Genomic DNA, 6,000 nt, shown 5'->3' on the forward strand with positions numbered 1-6,000 from the left:
TTCTTCATTCGGCTTCTTCCATTAGGGGTCGCCACAGCGGATCATATGTCTCCATACCCCCTGCCCTCTACATCTGCCTCTTTCCATCCTCAGCATTCTCTTACCAATATACCCCATGCCCATGAAACCATACTGCGGCTCACAGATGGTCACCTCTTCTCTCAGCCTGGCTTCCACTACTCTTTCCCATAACTTCATGGTGTGACTGATCAACTTAATTCCCCTGTATTTACTGCAAGTCTGCACATCTCCCTTATTCTTAAAGATCAGTACCAGCACACTCCTTCTGACACTTCTGACCTCTTTCCTGAATCTCACACTACAGTCTTCCTCCTTCAGTTTCCACCATCATATTCTTCTTCCTTTCCTCAATCTACTCCTCTTCTTCTTCAATTGCGTCTACTCCTCTTCTTCTTCAATGGCATCCTCAGTAGAGCGGTTTTGACGGTACGCAAACTGTAATGGGTCCAGTGTGTCTGGTAGTGATGCAGTGATGAAGTCTCTGACCAGTCTCTCGAAGCACTTCATCATTACTAAGGTCAAAGCTACAGGACGAGAGTCATTGAGGTAGGCGGGCTGGGGTTTCTTCGGGACAGGAACAATGGTGGACTGTTTAAAACATGAGGGGACAACAGACTGTTCCAGGGAGAGGTTGAATATCTTAGTGAAGACCGGTGCTAGCTGGTCAGCGCAGGCTTTCAGAACCCGACCTGTGATGCCATCTGGTGATGCCTTCCTGGTATTTACTCTGAATGCCCTCCTCACGTCGTGCTCTGAGATGGTGAACGTGTTTACCTCTCCCGCTCTCTCAGCGTGCACGCTGGCTGTGCCGCTAGCACCGCTAGCGTGGTTAGCTGCAGCCTCGAAACGAGCGTAAAAGGTGTTTAGCTTGTCTGCCAGAGGAGCATTTTAGAAGATGGTGTTTTACAGTCCGTTATTGTCCTTAGTTCCTGCCACAGGCTCCTAGAGCCACCATGTTGAAACTGTGACTCTAGTTTCCTCCCGTAGCGCCGCTTTGCATCCTTCACCGTTCTGCGAACACTGAACACTCTAGCGCGCGACCTCCCTCTGAACCGGAGCTTCCTGTTTCAGCCTTTGTTTGTAAACAGGCACGAGGAAGATGGCGGCATGGTCCGATTTCCTAAACGATGGACGTGATTGTGCCTTGTAGCTGTTCTTGAATGTTGTATAGCAGTGGTCCAGTGTTCCTTCGCCCCTGGTGGGGCAGGTGATTTGCTGATAAAAGTTCGGTAGTGCACGCTTGAGGTTGGCAGTGTTGAAATCTCCGACCACAATGAGCGCAGCGTCCCGATGCTGTGTTTGGTGAAGAGTTAGTGTTTCATGTAAGTTCCATACTGCAGTGTACGTGTCCGCTTGAGGTGGAATATAAACGGCACTGACTATGACCGAACTGAATTCCTGAGGTAGATAAAAGGGCCGACATTTGATGGTCAGTAGTTCCAGATTTGGTGTGCAGGAGCGTGAAAGAGGTCTGTCCATGCGGTAAACCGAGAAAAACTCGGCCGGCTGGATGGCGTGGTCTGGTACCGCTGGGTTCAGCCATGTCTCGGTGAAGCAGAGAAGGTTGCAGTCCCGAATGTCTCTCTGGAACTTGACCCCTGCCCTGAGGTCGTCGAGCTTGTTTTCCAGTGACTGGACGTTGGCTAACAGGATACTAGGTAAGGGAGGGCAGATGGTGGTAGATTTTTGCTAAAAAGAGAAAAATGGCAATGGCAGTATGCGTGTTTCCCTCGCGGACGCCGGTACGGGTCACGTCCTTTGTTTTCCTTTAGGATCTCGCTCGGCCAGCATGGGCCTGGGTTTAAAAACGGCGAAAGGTGAGTGCATTGTACACTAATAGATATGAGTGTCTCTGTCATATCTAATGATGTCCATCTTGTGTAGATAGAAGTGTAACTACTTAAATAAAAGTATAAAATAAACAAAAAAGCGTGCTTGAGCAGTCATGACTGCAGCCGAAGGCGCCATCTTGGACTTATAGTCGCCTTCAGGTTGCATGTCCTACATAGAACATTGTCTACCTGTGTGCACCTTTCTCCACTCTTATACGTCACTCTATGATCCTATTTCTTCTTAAAATACGTGTTCACCACTGCCATTTTTCTCTTTTTAGCAAAAATCTACCACCATCTGCCCTTCCACATTCCTCTCCTCAACTCCATACCTACCATCACCTTCTCATCACCTCTGTTACCTTTACCTACATGCTCTTTTAAGTCTGCCTCAATCACCAATCTTTCATTCCTAGGTTCACCATCTACCACTTCATCTAACTCACTCCAGAATTTTTCCTTCTCCTCCATCTCACAGCCCAACTGTGGAGCATAAGCACTGACGATATTTATCATCTTCCCTTCAACTTCCAGCTTCACCTTCATCACCCTATCAGAAACTCTCTTCACCTCCACTACACTCTTACTGTACTCTTCCTTCAGAATCACCCCTACACCATTTCTCTTTCCATCTACACCATGATAGAACAGTTTAAACACCTCCAGTGCCCCTGGTCTTATTCTCCTCAAATCTGATCATCTGATCATTTGAGGAAAATGTACAAATAGGTTTAGCACATGTTTATATAAATCTGTATCTTTATAACATGTCACATCTAAATACCTTTGTCAGCTTCCTGCTCGTTCTCAGTCTGCGTGGAGGAGCACTTTTTCTCTGTAATGACAAACAATTTATTACAGTCAAAGCAAATACCTTCTACATCAACATCTACAGAAACTCAGAGAGATTTCAGTGTTACCTTTGTTCAACTCATTTCCCTGTTTGAAGAGTTTTTCCTGTTGAGGATCAAAAACAAAAATAACATTTAGTTTTATTTAGTCACAATTCTCACTTCAGTTCAATGACGTCTGCGTCTGTAATCAAAAGAAAGTACCTCGATTAAGCAGATGCTTTTCTCGAAGCTACTGATTGTGTACTTCAGGCCTCGGATTTCCAGATTTTGTCTGGTGTTCACTTCTGTAAAATAATTTATATTTATATGCTCATTAAATAGAACTGAATCATGCAGTAATAATCACCTTGTACTTTCTTACACACTGAAGACAGAAATATCAAAACTTTACACACCTTTAAGTTCCAGAAGCTGTTTTTCAACACTGGCATTTCTGTGGAAAATAAACATTCAGATAGAACATTATATTTTATATTATTGTATGACATATTACATTTTAAAACTATTTTTTATTTTTCTTCATTAAACAAAACATTTTTGAGTTATTGTTACACTGTTGCTAATATTATTATCAGATTTATTATTATTATTATAATAATAATAATAATTATTATTATTATTACTAACACATTATTAGATATTACTTTCATTATAATGAAGTTTTATAGGAAAAATTATAACTAAATGAACAATTCCCTATGTTATGTTATAATTATCTCATTTATACAACTGAGCAGTTGAGGGCCCATGATAGCAGCTCCAACAGCCATTTAGTTGAATCTTCTGAGGAGAAGTGGGTTCCACACACCAGCCATCAACCAGAAAAGAGGTTCAAGCAGTCTCCAAACTCAGCACCTGTTTCAGCTCTACCAGTAAGAGTGAGAGACAGAAAATCCCAATGATCCCAGAGCCAATGATGTTTGCAGATTTAGAACTCGAGCCCGTTAGCCCCGCCCACTGCTTTGTGATCTGTGTTTGTACCTATAAACTTCTTTCACGCGCTCCGGTCTGAAGTTAATGTTGGGCGCGTGAGTTTTTCTCCACTTGCACATCGACGTCCCCGCGCACGAGCTTCAACCCCGTTTTTGTCCCGGATTTAGCAGATTTTTACCCAAAGGTGAGATACAGTGAAATGTAGCAGCTGAGCTGCTCGGGGAACAGCTAGTGGACATTCTGGAGTCATGAACCTCTGCATTTTCTTCCAGTGTCCTGATTCTTTACACCTCTGATCATGAAATCAGAGTCCAGACGGAGATCTTTAGGAGAACCTCCACACACTCCTGCTGCTGCTGCTGCTGCTGGATCAAAGGTACAATTTATTCATGTTTCAACTTTCAGTGTGGTTTGCAGGGCAAAGATACATCATAATGTATTTTAAAATTAAATCATAAAAAATACCTTAACTTTTAGTGTATCACAATAAACTACTTTATTTATTTAAAAAATCCTTTTACAAGGAAACACGAAATTTCTCCCCAAATCTTTAATCAATTGTCCTATTTGATCTGTTCTTCAGCTTTTTACTCAGTTGATAAAGTAAACAATGTTTGATACCAACAGCTTTTACACATGCAACCAGTTAACAGATCAAATATTCTCATGCGTATCCCAGTGATCTCCCAGAGGAAGTTTAGTTTTAAAGTAAAGTATTAAGTGGTGGACTGCAAGTTTGTTTAGTTTCTGCCTCGCACTCATTTAATAGTATTACTTTTAAAAATTACAGAAATCCTTCTGTAACCAATGCAATCAGTATGTTTGGAACAGTAAGGATGCGAAGGTCTTGAGAGAGATCTTCACTTTTACCCATCATGAGATGTTTCTTGTGGGACACCTTGGTAATGGGACACCTTTATACAGGACATCAGTTGGGACTGAAGCAGCTGATATTAATTTACAACGACAATAGGCAGGATTGCTTTCTAATTACTGATTGATATCTACTGCTGTCTTGGCTTTTCATTCCTTTTTGCACCTCCCTGTCTTCATGTGTTCAATACTTTTCTGTGTGTGTGTTGTTTCACAACATTACACAACTTCATTTATGGACATGTATGGTTTGATTCCTTTGTATGTGTGGATTGTATGGGTTGTTACCAAAATAAGATTTCATGTCACTAGCACCTTTAGAAATATATTTACTGAGAAAAATGTTGACATGTTCAATACTTATTTTACCCGCAGTATGTATGTGTATGTGTGTGTGCGTGCGTGTGTGTGTGTGCGTGTGTGTGTGTGAACACTGGCATGTAGGGGAGATAGATGTTGGAGAATGGAGTGCTGCTGGTGATGGAGAAATAGGTGAATTAACGTTAGCACTAGCAGAGCTGTTCAGCTCCTTGCTACTTGAGATTAATGGCTTCTGATCATGAATTCTCCTCCTGTCCATTTAAATGTCCGACAATCAGTATGAATGCAGTATGAATGCAGTCTGTATGAATAACAATAGTCTAAATTGCTGTACATTAATATGAATGCAGTCTGTATGAATAGCCAAACATGTATAACAATAGTCTGAGTGGCCCCCGAAGTCTAGCAGGTGGAGGGAGAAAAGGAACTGCGTTAAAAACGATGTACAGTAAAACCCATAGTGACTTATTTCTTTTTTCTTCTTCATTCAGCTTCTTCCATTAGGGGTCGCCACAGCGGATCTTCTGTCTCCATACCCCCTGCTCTCTACATCTGCCTCTTTTCATCCTCAACATTCTCTTACCAATATACCCCATGCCCATGAAACCATACTGCTGCTCACAGATGGTCACCTCTTCTCTCAGCCTGGCTTCCACTACTCTTTCCCATAACTTCATAGTGTGACTGATCAAGCTCATTCCCCTGTAGTTACTGCAGGTCTGCACGTCTCCCTTATTCTTAAAGATCAGTACCAGGATGCTCCTTCTCCATTCCTCAGGCATCTTCTCACCATCCACTCTTATACGTCACTCTATGATCCTCCTTCTTCTTAAAATACGTTTTCACCACTGCCATTATCCTATTTTTAGCAAAAAAAGTACCTCCATCTTCCCTCCCACATTCCTCTCCTTAATTCCATACCTACCATCACCTCTGTTCCCTTCACCTACAAGCCCTTTTAAGTCTGCCCCAATCTTTCATTCCTAGGTTCACCATCTACCACTTCATCTAACTCATCTAATTTTTCCTTCTCCTCCATCTCACAGCCCACCTGTGGAGCATAAGCACTGATGATATTTATCATCTCCCTTTAACCTCCAGCTTCACCTTCATCACCCTCATCACTATCAGAAACTCTCTCACCTCCACTACACTCTTACTGTACT

General features: G+C 42.3%; 2 protein-coding genes, 1 long non-coding RNA gene and 1 pseudogene across 3 annotated transcripts in view; 2 read left to right on the top strand and 2 right to left on the bottom strand.

The window, feature by feature from the left end:
• The window catches only part of LOC124384578 (zinc finger protein 850-like), a 1,373,244-nt gene that overhangs the window by 920,889 nt on the left and 446,355 nt on the right, over window positions 1-6,000 (bottom strand). The gene's annotated exons all lie outside the window — the stretch shown is intronic.
• LOC124384668 overlaps window positions 1-6,000 on the top strand; it is a 920,651-nt pseudogene that overhangs the window by 911,087 nt on the left and 3,564 nt on the right.
• LOC124384657 (leucine-rich repeat flightless-interacting protein 1-like) overlaps window positions 1-6,000 on the top strand; it is a 794,289-nt gene that overhangs the window by 232,726 nt on the left and 555,563 nt on the right. The window lies entirely within an intron of this gene.
• On the bottom strand, window positions 2,614-2,987 carry LOC124384690. The gene is made up of 3 exons (XR_006925477.1): window positions 2,909-2,987; window positions 2,774-2,810; window positions 2,614-2,688 (listed from the first exon to the last, which is right to left on the bottom strand). It is a non-coding gene; the product is annotated as an uncharacterized LOC124384690 (long non-coding RNA).

Source organism: Silurus meridionalis, chromosome 4 (assembly GCF_014805685.1).
Source record: "Silurus meridionalis isolate SWU-2019-XX chromosome 4, ASM1480568v1, whole genome shotgun sequence".
In the NCBI taxonomy this organism is placed as follows: domain Eukaryota; kingdom Metazoa; phylum Chordata; class Actinopteri; order Siluriformes; family Siluridae; genus Silurus; species Silurus meridionalis.